This window comes from Narcine bancroftii, chromosome 3 (genome assembly GCF_036971445.1).
Source record: "Narcine bancroftii isolate sNarBan1 chromosome 3, sNarBan1.hap1, whole genome shotgun sequence".
Classification (NCBI taxonomy): domain Eukaryota; kingdom Metazoa; phylum Chordata; class Chondrichthyes; order Torpediniformes; family Narcinidae; genus Narcine; species Narcine bancroftii.
Genome location: NC_091471.1, coordinates 70,989,374 through 71,005,893, shown reverse-complemented (window position 1 = coordinate 71,005,893; position 16,520 = coordinate 70,989,374). Strand labels below are relative to the sequence as shown.

The window sequence follows — 16,520 nt, the reverse complement described above, 5'->3', positions numbered from 1 at the left end:
ATGCCTCACTGGCTTGTGGGCTATCAACAGATGTTGGGCTATCCAAGTTGGCTACCAGGGAAAGAGGGATTGCTGATTGGCTAATGGCCCAGATCTGAAATGCCTGCTGACTATAGGGTCAGTCCAAGTGCCCTTTGCCACTCCCACTGTTGTGGTCAGTGACCTACATAAATCTCTTGCACCAGTTTTTTAGTTGTATATCACCTGCGCTTTTGTCTTCTCATACCCTCTGCAGACGACACTTTCCTTATTCTAATATATCCTAATTTCAGAGTATCACCTTTCAAAGGATGAGCTGCGATATCCCAAATTTCGATCTCTTTAGTCCAAGAAATCAAACTCAGTGACTGCTACTTTATGTAGTTTTAATTCGTTGATAGAATGGATAAACATTTTGCATCGCTTCGCATTAAGACTTTCATAACGATGAATAACAAAATATTTACTGTATAATGATACAAAGATATATAGAGATATAAAACACATATAAAGATACCAAATCTTAAAGAGATACCAAATCTTAAAGATTCACAAAATCTTAAAGAGATACAAAAGTTCAAAGAGAAATTTATCGAGCTCATGCTTCCTTCACATCTTGTAGAATGAACAAGTGGTTAACCCGGCTGGATATTATGTCATATCATATCATAGTCACTATGGTAACACTACAAACAATAGTTCTCTTAAAGAGACAGGCACAAAATTAACTAATTAAAAGCACAAGGTTTTAAACTTTACACCCTATCTCCCTCAGCCTCAGCACAATGAGGTTGTACATATGACCATTTTTCACAGTACGAGGTAAATGTTGACTTACATCGGGATCTCCCCTTATGTAGAGCAGCGCTCTGACCTCAGCTTCCAGACATACTCTGGCCATTACACATATTAGCTGAATTTCTGTTTAAATATCACAAAAGATACTGCTAAGAATCTACTTGAATTTACATTTTCCTGTATAATCCCATAAAGGTGTGCAAGATGATCTACAGCCACTACGCTGTTGGCCTAGACCGCAGGTTTAAGGCTGGAATAACATCCTTTTCTTTAAATGAGCACGCACATAGTGCCCACTTTAGCAGATACAATCACCGCAGATAAAATGAAGTTAAAAATCAGCACCAAACAACTCCTTAGAAACACATTTCTACCACGTTTTAAAGTCCCCACTAACTAACCTGCACTTCATACTTCCCCCTCTACCTTCGAACTTTGTGCCACAGTGATGCATACACGCAAACACTGATGTTACTGGAATAAGCAGGTTGGCCATTTTCCTTTTCAAATCGGCCATGGTCGAAACCTGGGTAAGTTTAACTGGGTTCCCTGACTACCTCCGAGGTAGATCAGGGACCCAGTTGGGTTCTGACGAGGTTGACCTGGTTGGACCTTTTCAAACTGCTAAGTAACTAGGGCGCTACTGGTGCAAATTGCCCAGTTAACCCCATTTTCCACGGTAGTTTGAAAGGGCCTAATATAAAATCTCACTTAACTTTCAACCCCCCAACTATGTGCAAATGGATATATGCATGTTTGTGGATCACCCAAACCATTACAGCTTGGGCACAATTCTGAAGAGAAGATTCAAATTCAAAGTTCAGTCTTAAACATGTTGTGGTGAAACATAGAATCTTTAAATGGATATTCAGAAGTATTTTGTGACTCCACATCATCAGATTTCTCAAAACTCACAAATTCTTGCCAAGTTGCTTTCAGAGAAATGTTTCTTCATATTGTTACGGAGTTCAGAGGACCCCAAAAACCAACAGCAATAGATGTGCACCACAACACAAGGTTACTTAAAAGTAGTTTTTAATTATAATTGAACAAAAAAACAGAATTAAACTTTAACTTATTAATTAACCTACCTAACTACTTAATCCCCCCTTTAATACTAAGCACAGGTGTGTGTAATGTATATTTAATATTAGAAAAGTTCTTTGAATCACAGTCCAATCTCACTGATTGCAGGCAATTCTTGTTCTGAGCACAGAAGTTAGCATTCGCAAAGTCTTTGGTGCTTAACAGGCAAATGGTTACCACTCAGGAGGGTTCTTGCTGGTTTTCAGAGAAAGATTCCTCTTCCAGGACATCCGCAACTGATTCCTTCTCAATCAGTCTGGCTGACGAAACTTGCCCCCTTCATTTTTTGAATGTAAGAATCAAGTAGAGCGTAATAGAGAAAAAATGGAAAAAGTGGAGGACTCTTTCATGGACTGGGGGATTCAGAAGAAGGAATTATTGAAGAAGATTGATTCATTAGAGAATCAAGGTCGAAGAAATAATGTAAAAATAGTAGGTATTCCAGAAGATATGGAAGGTTCAGATCAGGTAAAAATTTTTAAGAAATGGATTCCTGAGGTACTGGGCAAGAAATTTTCCCCAGATGATCTAATTGGATCGAGCACATAGAGCATTGAGGAAAAAACCGTTTCCAGGTCAACCATCGAGGACAGATCTGATTCGTTGTTTGAAATATCAAATAGAGAAATTATATTACTAGTTGTGGTGCAGAAGGCGCGGCAAAATCAGACTCCAATGATGGTTCAAAATAACAGAGTGATTTTCTATGTGGATTTTATTCAAGAAATTATTAGAAGGTTCCGAGAATTTAATTCAGCTAAAGATGTGTTATGGCGAAAGGGTTACAAGTTTGCCTTTCATTACCCGGCTATACTTAAATTTTTTAATGGAAATTTTCAGTCTCAATTTTTTGAAAATGATCACGATGCATTAATTTTTGCTAATTCATTGCCAGATTTGCGAGGAAATAATTGGTCGCCATTATCATCACCTAAAAGGAGGGTAAATGGAAATGGGAATGGAAAGAATGGGAAACACGAGAAGAAGGTTGAATTGACGCAAAGTCTTCTTGATATTGAAGACCCGGAACAATAATTGGGATTGGAATCATTGGGTTGAATATGTCTGAATAATTACTTTGTGAAAGTCTGATTGTGGGGGTGGATGACACTGAGACCTGATAAGATGTCTGCCACTAGTGGGTTTTACCACACCCAGATTTTTAGGGAGTTACTACTTTTTAGTAGTTTACTGAGGGGAAGTTTATATATTTTTTGCTTTTGTGGTATTTTTATATAGGGGGGATGGTTTAGAATATTTAGGGAATTAGAAAGGGGAGTAATATTTTATAGTAGAGTTTTTACTGAAATGTCTAATTTGAACTTTTAAACTTTTAATGTCCAGAGATTAAATAATCCTATTAATCATAAACAGGTATTGGCTTATATATAAAAAAAGAAAGTCGATATTGCTTTTTTGCAATAGACACATTTGACTGAAAAAGAACATATGAAATTGAAGAGAGATTGGGTTGGTCATGTATTTTCTTCTTTTAATTCCAAGGCGAGAGGAATAGAATTCATAAGAAACTACCGTTTGAATTAGAATCCTTTGAAGGTAATGCAGGGAGGGTTTTGAGGTTGAATTATAAAATTTTTGCTGAATCATGGACTTTGTTAAATATCTATGCACCTAATGTGGATGATGAAAGGTTTATGTTGGAGGCTTTTTTCTTTTTAAATGAGGCCAAGGATAATATTCTGGTTTGGGGAGATTTTAACTGTGGTTTAGATCCTTTGTTGGATAGGTCTCCAAAAAGTATAAGGAAATCAAAGATGGCAATACAAATAGGGGCTTTGATGAAAGATTTGAATTTAATTTATATTTGGAGTAGAGTAAATCCTACAGAGAAGGATTTCTCCTTTCATTCATTTAGACATGATCCGTTTTCTAGAATAGATTTTTTTTGGTATCGGCACATTTACACGGTAGAGTTCTCTAAGCCGAATATAAAAGCCGGGTCATATTGGATCATTCTATGTTGTTTTTCTCTTGTGGAAGTCCGGAAGTGGTGCAATTGTCTTATAGATGGCAACTTAATACAATGCTATTAAAGAAACCAGAATTTGTTACTTTTGTTAAGGAACAGATTGCTTTATTTCTGGCTGAGAATATTAATACAGTAAGTAGTACTTTTGTATTATGGGACACTGAAAGCATATTTGCATGGGCAACTTATTAATTATACTACGAAAGTTAAAACAACAATATGTGGTGGAAAGCTTAACATTGGAGAAACAAATTACTGAGTTGGAAAAGGAATTTCAGAAAGATGTTACAGAAGATAAAAAGGCAGCTTTAGCGAAGCTGAAACTACGTTATAATACACTACAAACCTATCAGTATGAGCGTTTAATCAATCGATCTAAGCAATGTTATTATGAATTAGGTGAGAGAGCTTATAAGGTGTTAACATGGCAATTAAAAACAGAACAGACATTGTGAATTATTAATGCTGTTAAAAAGAATTCAACAGTTACCTATAAACCTCAGGAAATTAATGACCAGTTTTATTCATCTTATCAACAATTATATACTTGTGAGGGAAAGCAGGAAGCTGGTTTTATTGATTCTTATTTATCTAAATTAAATTTACCTGTTTTAGGGGAGGAGGAGGTTAGGGAATTAGAAGCTCCATTTACAGATTTTGAGATTAAAGAAGCTATACAAGAGAACCGAATGGGATGTCACCGGGGGATGATAGATTTTCAGCTGAATTTTATAAAGTATTTTATGAAGATTTATACTCGGTATTTGGAGATGTTCTACAGCAAATAACTGAGGATCAGGTGTTACTGGAATCTTGTTCGAATGCTATAATTACTGTGATTTTAAAGAAAGGTAGGGATCCATTGAAAGTATCTTTGTATAGGTCTATTTCTTTACTAAATGTAGATTATAAAATTATGGTGAAAGTATTCGCGAATAGACTTGCTAAATATTTACCTCCTTTGAAACATGTAGATCAAACAGGTTTTATTAAAAATAAAAATGCATCTGATAACATTCTTAGATTGAGGAGTTATCTGGATATAAGGTAAATTGGGATAACAGTGAAATATTACCAGTTGGGGAGGGAGACTATTCAGAATATAAAAATATTATAAAATTGAAATGGTCAGATAGAATTAAATATTTGGGAGTAATAGTAAATGCAGATTACCAATCTCTATATAAATTAAATTATGTTCCTTTACTAAAAAGGATTAAAATGGAAAGATCTTCCGTTAATGTTAATTGGTCAAGTAAATTGTATTAAAATGAATATTTTTCCTCGAATCCAAGATTTGTTCAGTCGATACCTTGTTTACTTTCAAAAAGTTTCTTTCAGGATTTGAATAGAGCGGTACGGGAATTTTTATGGAAGGGGAAATTAGCAGAAGTAGCTTTACATAAACTTACATGGAAATATGAATTGGATGGTCTTCAAATACCTCATTTTCAAAATTATTATAAAGCAGCTCAGTTGAAATTTGTTAGTAGATTGATGGATATGTACCAACCTCTGAGTTGGGTGAAGGTGGAAATGGCTTGTATTTCTGAAGTTGAGGTACATCAGTTTATATTTAAATGGAATATGAATTTATTGCGGGAATGTAATATGCTGGTATTAAAACACTTGTTAAAGATATGGGGTAAAATAAATATGGTTTTAGGGTCGAAGGGTAAACTATCAATTCAAAGTCTGTTATACCATAATCAACTTATTCCCTTTTCAATGTTTAATAATCATTTAAAGAGATGGAATTTTAAGGGTATAAAGATATTTCAGGATTGTTTTGAAGGACAGTTTCTTTCCTTTAATCAATTGAAGGAGAAATTTGATATATCTGTAAATTCTTTATTTGTGTACTATCAACTCAGAGCTTTGATAAAAGATAATTTTGGTAAAGAGATGAATTGATAAAATTCTGTGTTGTCAAAATTTGAGTCTTTGATTTCCTCTATACCAAAGGAAGGTTATATTTCGGATCGTTACAAGAAGGAATAATTATCATGCAAGTTACATGTAATTTTTTCCAACAGAATACAAGCTCTTAATTCATTATCCCAATGTACTATATTAAGCTCCACATTATCTTTCCAAGTACTAGCTACACATTTTCGTGCTACAGATAACGCTAAACGTACAAATGCAATTTGAAATTTATCCAACCAATTTATCCATTGTTACAAGATAGTATGGATAAACTGGAATGGGAGAAATCTAGGCTTAAATGGGAAAGTGATTAAAAAAAATATTTTTCCTGAAGACAATTGGGAGGTTTTGTGTCACGACAGTGTAATTAAATTGACAAATGTAAGATATGGAATGGTTAATTATAATTTTTTATATCAGTTATATCTGACTCCAGAGAAATTGAAAAAATATGGGTTTAGCAATTCAGACTCTTGTTTTCAATGTAGACTATATACTGGAACTTTTTTACATGCTGTTTGGTCTTGTGTTAATGTACAACCATTTTGGGAAGGAATTAGATTGGTCTTGGAAAAATTATTTAAGATTAAACTACCACGAGATCCATCGATTTTTTTGTTGGGCTATATGGTTTCTTTGAAGGGATTGGGGTTGGATAAATTTCAAATTGCATTTGTACGTTTAGCGTTATCTGTAGCACGAAAATGTGTAGCTAGTACTTGGAAAGATAATGTGGAGCTTAATTTAGTACGTTGGGATAATGAATTAAGAGCTTGTATTCTGTTGGAAAAAAATTACATGTAACTTGCATGATAATTATTCCTTCTTTGTTAATATGTGGTCTTCTTATTTGGAATATATGAATTTGAACATACTTTGAAATATTCTGTATATCCTATATATTCTCTTTGTTTTTCTATTTGGCTCCTCTTAAGGAGGGCAGAAGGGCTGGGAGGGTGGGGAGGATGTACTAGAAAAATGAAAAAAAAAATAATATATATATATAAATAATTTTTTTATAAACTGGCCTGACAATCTTTAGTTCACACAAATTTTTCTCCTTTCTTCAAAAAATTGGTTAATGGAAGAGCAACATGAGCAAAATTTCCTGTAATATCCTGCCATTCCTAAAAACCTTCTCACTGCTTTCTTGCCATTGGGAGTATGAAACTCAGAAATTGCTTTCACTTTAGCTTGAATAGGTGCAACTTTGCCATGGCCAACTACATAACCCAAGTATGTTACCGTGGCATTTGCAAATTGACTCTTTGCTAAATTAACAGTTAAGTTTGCTTTGGATAATCTTGAAAACAATTTGTCCAATTGTCTTAGATGTCCTTCCCATGTGTCATTTTTTGTGACCAAGTAATTAATATAAGCATCTGTATGAGTTAACCCTTGGATAACCAAATTAATCATCCTCTGGAATGATGCAGGGGCATTTTTCATGCCAAAAGGTAACACATTATACTCGTATAAGCCGCATGGAGTTACAAAAGCTGAAATATTCTTTCCTCTCTCAGTTAGAGGCACACACCAGTAACCCTTCAACAAATCCAACTTAGTAAGAAATTTAGCTTTGCCAATTTTATCAATACAGTCATCTATTCTTGGAATAGGATAAGCATCTCTTTTAGCTACTGAATTAACCTTCCTATAATCCGTACAGAACCTAACAGTTCCATCTGGTTTTGGTACCAGAATACAAGGAGGAATCCAATCTAAGTTCAAAGGTCTAATAATGGTATTCCTCAAAATATATTCCACCTCCTGATCCATGATTTTACTCTTTTGAATGTTTATTTTATATGGGTGCTGTTTTATGGGATTTGCTTCTCCAACATCTATATCACGATAAACCACTGATGTCCTTTTTGGAACATCAGGGAACAAATGTGTGTATTTCAAAAGTAATTCTTTCAACTGCATCTGCTCTTGTAACTTAAGATTGCCTAACTTTTCTTCCAAATTTATTGAGTTCGACAGGTGCACAGGAATCATGGTTTCTTTAAGGTTACCCTCACAAGATTCTGTTTCCATAATCTTATGATCCACCACTTCCTCTAATCTATCAACAGCCAACACCTCTGATAGATTGTTCTCCACTACCCTTATTCTCGTAATAAGGTTTCAACATATTTATGTGACAAACTTGAGTTTTATACCTTCTATCTGGAGTGTTAACAACATAGTTAACATCATTCAGTTTCGATTTAATTGTGTATGGTCCATAAAATCTAGCTTTCAAAGGATTGTCATGTGTTGGAAACAAAATCAAAACTTTACTTCCTGTTTTAAAATTCCATACCTGTGCTTTCCTGTGAAATAAACGCTTAATTTTTACCCTGAGCCAAATTTTCCAAATTCTCTTGAGCCAAAGTCCACATTTTATGTAATCTGTCCTTAAACTTAGAAACATAATCTAGAAAATTCAACTGTACATCCACAATAACCCACTGTTTTTTTTTAATCAACATTAAAGGTACTCTAACTTGATGCCCGAACACAATTTCAAAGGGGCTGAAACCTAATGACTCTTGCACAGCCTGCCTTGCTGCAAACAACAATAAATGAATACCTTCATCCCAATCTTTTCCATTCTCAGTACAGTAAACTCTCATCATATTTTTAAGGGTAGAATTAAATATTTCCAAAGCTCCCTGAGTTTCTGGATGATACGCAGATGAAGTGATCTGTTTTATTTCCAATTCATAAACTAACTGTTGAAACAACCCAGACATAAAGTTAGATCCTTGATCACTCTGGATCCCTTTTGGTGGTCCAAACACTGAAAAATCTTTCCAGAGCCTTTACCACCGTTTTGGCTTTAATATTTCTCAGTGGTGTAGCCTTTGGAAATCTCGATGCTGCACACATAATTGTAAATAAGTACTGGTTACCAGACTTTGTTTTCAGCAGGGGACCTACACAGTCTACAATAACCTTAGTGAAAGGTTCCCCAACAACAGGAATAGATTGTAATGGAGCCATTGGAGGACCCTGGTTAGGTTCCTCACAACCTGACAAACTTGACATGGTTGGCACCAATTTACAACATCCTTCCTCAAACCAGGCCAGAAAAATTGTTTCAAAATCTTATTCATGGTTTTCTTTACACCAAGATGACCACCCAAAGGTGTACTGTGGGTTAGATCTAACATTTCCTTCAGGTAATTTCTAGGAACAACCACCTGATGAATCACTCCCCACTCTTCATTAGCAGGAATATCAAGAGGTCTCCATTTTATCATCAACACTTTGCCTTTTAAGTAATATCCACAAGCTATTTCTTTAATCTCCTGTTCAGTTACTGCTTTCTCCCTTAAGCTAACAAGATCTGCATCTATTTTATGTTACTGAATTAACTCTTTCCTTGACAAAAAGAGTCCTCACTCTCACAATGACCCTGCTCTTTCAAAAGTACTTCAGAAGTACTGGGCAAATCTCTATCAACTGGATTTTCTTCAGGTGTCATAATTTTCTTGGTCACAAATCTAGTTACCGCACATGCAGAATATATCTCACTGTCCTCTCTAACCACATCTTTACTAGGCCAATTTGTCAATTTTAAAACTGACCCAACTTTAACCTCTGCCAAATCATTCCCCAACAAAAATGAGACACCCTGCATGGGTAACTTTGGAATTACTCCCACTACAACAGGTCCTTTGACTAATTCTGAATTCAGCACAACATTGTGAAGCGATATTGACTCTACCCCACCTTTAATCAAAGTTTTCTCCCCTGTGCCAGACCTTTGATCCACAGTTAAAACACTTCCCAACAACAATGACTGAGCAGCCCCAGTATCTCTAAGAATTTTAACTGGAACCTGTGGTTCTCCCTCCTTTATTGAGACAAAGCCCTCTGACACAAAAGGCTTGCAAACATCCATGACCTCCTTACCAGGTTTGGGATTTCTGTTCTCCTTAAATTTTACTGTTTGAATACATGCTTCTGGTAAAACCTGTTTTTCTCTTTTCTTTTTCAAGACTAGACAATTCCCAATCACATGACCAGGTTTATTACAAAAATGACATACAAATGCAGAAGTTCTGTCCTTTCCTACCTTTTCTTCATCTTTTCTTTTAGCATTTTCTCCAGACTTTATTCCAGGCCTACTATCCTGCTCCATATTAACCTTATGAACAGGTTTATTCATCTGTTCCACATTAGCTCTCTGAAAATGCCTATTATTCTGGAATGTACTTTTGTGAATCAGAGCAAATTCATCTGCTAATCTAGCCGCCTGTTGCCACGTCCCCTTCATCCAGGTATAATTTAATCTCCTCTGGGACACACCTTTTAATTTCCTCTATTAGTATTAATTCTTTCAATTTGTCAAAATCATTGTTTATTCCTTTTGAGGTGCACCCACCAACAGTCAAAACACACAGATTTCTTCAGAGCAAAATCCATAAAAGAATGATTCCATGTTTTCACCAAACTCCTAAACTTTTGCCTATATGCCTCTGGAACCAATTCATAAGCTTTCAATACTGCTTGCTTAACAGTATCATAATTTGCTACCTGCTGTGCAGTAAAGCTAGAGTATGCAATTTGTGCTTTTCCCCTCAATACACTTTGAAGCATAAGAGGCCATTTCTCTTTTGGCCATTTTGAGCTCTCAGCAACTTTTACAAAAATCTGAAAATATGTAGGCACCAGATTTACCTCTCTACCAGCCAAGAACCTCTCCCCAGGAGTTACAGCCTCAGCTCTCTTATCTTTCTCTATCTCCATTCTTAACCTCTAATTTAAACTATCTGTCCCTTTCAGCTTCCTCTAACTCACACATGTCAAACTCTGGCCCGCGGGCCAAATTTGGCCCACGATATAATTATATTTGGCCCGCAAGATCATTTCAAAAATGTATTAGAGGTGGCCCGCCCTGCAGCGAGAGCTGATGCTGTTTTTTAGTCATGTCACCCCCACCATCCTCCCCCTTCATTGCACATCCTTCCCCACCCACTAACTATCCCCTCCCCCCTAAAACCACCCCCCTTAAAAGATGGCCAGAATATTCTCAAAAAGGAATCCAGAATGGTAAAGTTCCACAAACCTTCTGCTGGGAATCCTAACAACACCCGGGCATCAGATCCACGGGACGCGGAGGGAGGAAGAGTGTTGCAGGTTGACCGTGCAAACTTTGAGAACGGGGAAAACAAAATAGTAACACGAGAAGTCTGTCGATGTCATCAGCCGGCAAGCCAGTTGGAAGGCTCCCCACACAACCAGTCACTTCTCCCACCTGTCGAGCGGTGCGGTGGATTGGCGAGCGCCTGTGATTTCCTGTCGGCGCGACGGACATGGCAGGCTGCGCACGGCCCCCGCTGTTCTGCAAAGGCTGATCGGCAGTGCGCTGGGCCTGAGTGGGCGGGTAAGCAGGGGTGGGCAAAGGGTGTAGGTGAGGAGTAATGGGCAGGGGAAGTTATGGTGGTGCGAGGGGCAGTTAGAGGGAGGGATGAGTAGAAGGAGGGGTGGATAGGGAAGAGGTAAAAGGGGAGGGGCAGGGCGAGTAGGGGAGGGGTGATTAGAGGGTGAGAGACGGGTAGAGGGAGGAACAGGTTGAGGGGAGAGGCAGTAGAGGGGCGTGTATAGGATGGGGTGGGTAGAGGCAGAGTGAGTGGAGTGAGGGGTGAGTAGAGGTTGGGTAAAGGACTGGTCAGGTAGAGGGATGGTGGGTCGAAGGTGAATAGAGGCTTAGAGCCTGAGGAGTGAGCAGGAAATGCTGAGTCCTGATGGAGGCCAAAATGGACACAGCCTGTGAATGCTGACTACATCTCCATAGGGACCAAATATGTTTCCCTCAGGTCAAGCAAAGGGTGAACTTGAGCTACCTATTCCTGACCTGTAACATTATCCTCCTAAAGTTATATCCTAAAGTTTAACATTACATATGTTGAAAGAAGAGAAAACATGCAGATGTTGTTAAAAATTTTCAATAAATATTTAGTTCGGCCCTCGACTTAGTCCAAGATTTTAATTTTGGCCCTCCGTGAATTTGAGTTTGACACCCTGCTCTAACTCATATTTCCTCTGTTTTCCAGCCTCTGCTCTTTGCTTTTCAACTTCATATTGTTGTCTCTGCAACTCAAAATTACATTTCCCCCTTTCTTCTTGCACCCTCAATTTCTCAAATTCTAATTGCAATTCAAAAGATCTATTCTCTGGAAAATTGTCTAAGTCTTCCTCAACAAATTTTCCTTCACATATAATATTTTACTATAATCTTCTTAATTTGTACTTTTCTCATCCAATATTTACCTTCAGCAATTTTCAATGCCTTAGAAATGGCCATCAGTTCCTCTTTTTTCATGCTCTGCATCTCTGCAGGTGATGGTTGTCACAAAAATATATCCACATCCATTGCTGCTGTTTTTCCAGGCACCAACTTTAAGTTAGCCTGTAAAAATTCAAAACACAATAGCTTGCAAGCAAAAAACCCAATCAAATCATAAATCAATGTTTAAATCCTAAACCAGAGGACCCCAAAAACCAACAGCAATAGATATGCACCACAACACAGGGTTACTTAAAAGTAGTTTTTAATTATAATTGAAGAAGAAAACAAAATTAAACTTTAACTTATTATTTAACCTACCTAACTACTTAATCCCCCCTTTAATACTAAGCACAGGTGTGTGTAATGTATATTTAATATTAGAAAAGTTCTTTGAATCACAGTCTAATCTCACTGATTGCAGGCAATTCTTGTTCTGAGCACTGAAGTTAGCATTCGCAAAGTCTTTGGTGCTTAACAGACAAATGGTTACCAGTCAGGAGGGTTCTTGCTGGTTTTTAGAGAAAGATTCCTCTTCCAGGACATCCGCACCCGATTCCTTCTCAATCAGTCTTGCTGACGAAACTTGCCCCCTTCAGATGATCCTCTTTCTTTCAGGTCACCTTTCAGATCGTTAGTCTTCTCCTTTGACCAGACAGCCTTCCAAAGTTTGCCAGCTTTGTCCTTCTGGAACTGATTTCTGTCTCCTCTCTCTGTTTCACACCCTCCCTCTCTGAGAGTAAAACAGTTTTCCTCTGCCTGCAAAAATCACATGCTCTCCCAGGCTAACTGTATTCTGCAACTTTGTTGCTTTCTTGCAAAAAACATTCTGCAAATGTCCTGCAAAAATTCCTTGTTTTAAAATGTGTGTGTGCAAGCTGATCTAACAATTGCTCCCAAACCACCTCCAAATACTCTGTCACAATATGAGTGATTTCATAATTTCCCCTCTTTTGCCTAGAGGTTATGGAACTTGTGGTTTCTGCAATGCTTTCACAAACCCAGGAAAGGGTTAAATGAAATAACCATCAGAATGGTTATGGTCCAACTGCAAGAATGATATTGCTTTCTTTTACCCAGATACGGGTTAGTCACCAGTGACCATTACAATAGCCACAGCAGCACTGCTGTCTCTCTGTTGACAAAGAAACGCAGTCAAACTGTCCATCCTCTCTAAAGCCACTCCAGTTTTGTATCCCTTCCCTGACAAGGAAAATATAACAGCAGCCCATGTTACAGAATGTCACTGCATCTCTGTCTTCAGATAATTCTGGTTCATGATCCTAAAATGCTGCTTCAAGTGTATTTAATCACATGACTGCTTTCATCACTACTGGCCTTGTTGTTTTAAGTAGATGGTCTTTTTGTTCGAACAGATGCCTCTCTCAGTAAACATTTCATTGTCTTAGGATTTCAATTGAATAGTAACTCTGGTTTTATGACTCCTCCTGTCTTTACCCTGTTTCCAAACCCACAAAGTAACTCTCTAAAATATATGTATAACTTAAAGATTAATAATAACATAAGTCTGTAACATTATTTAAATTTTAAATTTTGACATACATCCACGAGCCTGTGCCACCCTACTGTACATCTTGACTTACAAATCTCGTACGTTTTGGAGGGTGGGAGGAAGCCAAAGCACCTGGAGGAAATCCACGCAGACATGGGGAGAACATACAAACTCCTCAGAGAGAGCACTGAATAGTGGAAGTGGATAAATATTTGAAAGACTGGGGAATTGAGGTTTACAAAGAACTGGTACAACAGAAAGGTTGAGGCCAGCATAGATTTTCCACAATCATACTGAATTGTGGGCCAGGTTTGAGCGGATCTGGGGCCTGTTCCTATTTGCTTGTGTTCTGCTTTTCCTGTGAGCATGTCTACATCTGTGAGATCTGGAAGGAAGCTTTCACCAGTGTTGCAGTTGAAGTACTGAGATTTACAGTTGATGGCAGTTTCACTTGTCTAAAGAAGTCAGAGCCTTCAGAACCTTTAGAAACACATAAATGTACTTAATGAGCACTGAAAGCAAGGTGTGGGTTCAAGGCAGACAGGAGTAGAATGACTTTGGTTTCCTTGACACCCAAAATCCTTTCAATTGATTTCAATGGAAAAGAAAATTGGGTTAGTGGTTGTTAAACAACCAATCTGCTTGTAATCTGTTTAGGTTGAATTTGAACAGTTTTAATATTAGAATTTTGCAGTCAGAAGAAAGCTATTCAGTGCTTCCTCAACACTTTTGTTCTTCAATCCTTCAACAACTCTTCCTGTGAACTCTTTCATCCCTTTTTCTTTGCCACCTCCACTTTCAGAGGTAAAGCCATAGAGCTATAGAACTCCACAGCCCAGAAATAGATCTACAGCCCAGATAGTACTATTGTTCTGCCTAGTCCCAATGACCTGCACCAGGCCATGGCCCTCCATTCTCCTCCTATCCATATACCTATTCAAATTTTTCTTAAATGCCAAAATGGATCTCGCATTCACTACTTCAGCAGGTAGCTGATTCTGCCCTAGTTCCCAAAGGTTTAAAAGCTCTTTCGCCTCCCTTTTTACAGTGTAAAATTCTAAATCTGGGTGGAATGTGACATTGAAGGCAGCCTACAAGTAACATTGTTCCTATGAACCTGAAGATGTTTTAATATATTTTACACCATATGGAACAAAACGTTGCAATCAAAAATAAATGTAATCTTAATACTTAAAGTGTTATCATTAAAGCTTGTGGCCTTTCTAATTTCAATCTTTTTTCCAAGATTCTTAATTACACCTTTATTCTTTCATAATTATTCCTTCCAAATTTTTGGTGCTCAACTTGATTCTCCACTAAATTATGATATTTTGATCTCTATAGGATAGCACAGTGATCCGGCTGGGAGGCTGCTGCCTCACTGCTTCACTGAGCGGGGTTAGTCCTCATGTCTTCTCTGTATGGACTTTGCATGGTTTCCCAATGACTCTAAACAAGGAAATCTGCAGATGCTGAGGTCCAGTGTCCAGTGCAGTGTACAAAAGTGACAGAGAAACTCAGCAGGAAGCTGCATGACCTGCTGAGTTTCTCCACCGAATGGGACCATTCGACGCAGCCATTTTGGTGTGAGTGATTTGGCGCAGCCCACTTCGATGCAGACCCATTTCAGCACACAACTAATAAATAAGTAGTTTCCAGTAGTTATTACACCCATTAAAATGCCATCAACAATTTTGACAAAATGAGGAAAGGAAAAATGCTCATACGACGGCTATATATATGTATTTGAAAGATATGCTACTGATAAGATAACAAAGTTTTGGAGATGTGAGAGGAAGGACATTTGCAAAGCTCGAATTCACGTTAGAAATGGTGAACTAGTGTGATAGTACAGATCTATCACCAATGTATATAGTGTATATAGTTACAGTATCTAGACTATGCTTACAGCGATTGGCTGAGAGCTTAGCCACGCCTACTGTCTAGGCCTTAAAGGGTTGTGTCCCTAGCCAGGTCGGATCATTCCGGACTGGTCGTCCACCTGTGAAGAGCTCCTGTCTTTTGCTAATAAAAGCCTTGGTTTGGATCAACAAGTCTTTGATTCTTTCGACGAGCTCTACAACTAGTGAAACAAATTAATGAACATTCGCATGGAACTTCAGAATCGAAGGTGGAAAGAGATACCGTCATTTCAAATATAAAAGTACGAGCTGCTGAAACTGTTGAGGGAACTGAACAAGTGATAACGAATGCCTGGAAAATTTGTCTGAAGCTTCCCAAGGAACGATGCCTAACAACAGAGCGCTGAAGAAAATGGTCCATAGGACAAGGAAATAAATTACTGCTTACCCAGTAAATCCAAGAAATTTAGAAGAACTTGTAATTGCAGATAGCTTTAAAAGATATTCTGTTGATGAATTTTATGAAGAACAATTTTTACTAGCCAACAGTGATAGCACCACCTGCAGAATTCTTACATTTGGAAGAAAAAGGAATGCCGAGTTTCTGAAACAATAAAAAAAGTTATACGTTGATGGTGCGGTAATGCACATCCATATGATGAACCAGCCTCGCTTGTATCACCACGTGGCGGGGCAGCCATGGGGAAATGGGGTTGTGAGAGGTTTCTCTCTGACTCCAGCATCCCTTCTAGCGCACACCCTGGGCAGCGATTATGATGTCACAATGCACCAGAAGACTGAGCTCATGCTGCCCTTAAAGGGGCGCGCTGAATTTGAATATAAACAATAGACAATAGGCAATAGGTGCTGGAGTAGGCCAATTGGCCCTTCGAGCCAGCACCACCATTTATCAGATCATGGCTGATCTTTCCCTTTCAATAACCAATCCCAGCCTTATCCCCATAACCCCCTGCCCACGAGCCTTATCCAACTCTCTCTTAAATCTATCCAACAAATCCGCTCCCACTATACTCTGTGGCAATGCATTCCACAGACCCACAACTCTCTGGGTAAAAAAAA

At 37.9% G+C, this 16,520-nt stretch overlaps 2 long non-coding RNA genes across 3 annotated transcripts in view; one reads left to right on the top strand and one right to left on the bottom strand.

Annotated features, from left to right (window-relative positions):
• LOC138756136 (uncharacterized) overlaps positions 1-16,164 on the bottom strand; it is a 55,405-nt gene extending 39,241 nt beyond the window's left edge. For both annotated transcript variants that reach the window (XR_011352787.1, XR_011352788.1), the window contains exons 1-2: positions 15,889-16,164; positions 12,050-12,188 (exon numbers count right to left, since the gene is read on the bottom strand). This is a non-coding gene — a long non-coding RNA (uncharacterized lncRNA). The remainder of the gene's footprint in view (positions 1-12,049; positions 12,189-15,888) is intronic.
• The window catches only part of LOC138757242 (uncharacterized), a 1,106,005-nt gene that overhangs the window by 454,020 nt on the left and 635,465 nt on the right, over positions 1-16,520 (top strand). The gene's annotated exons all lie outside the window — the stretch shown is intronic.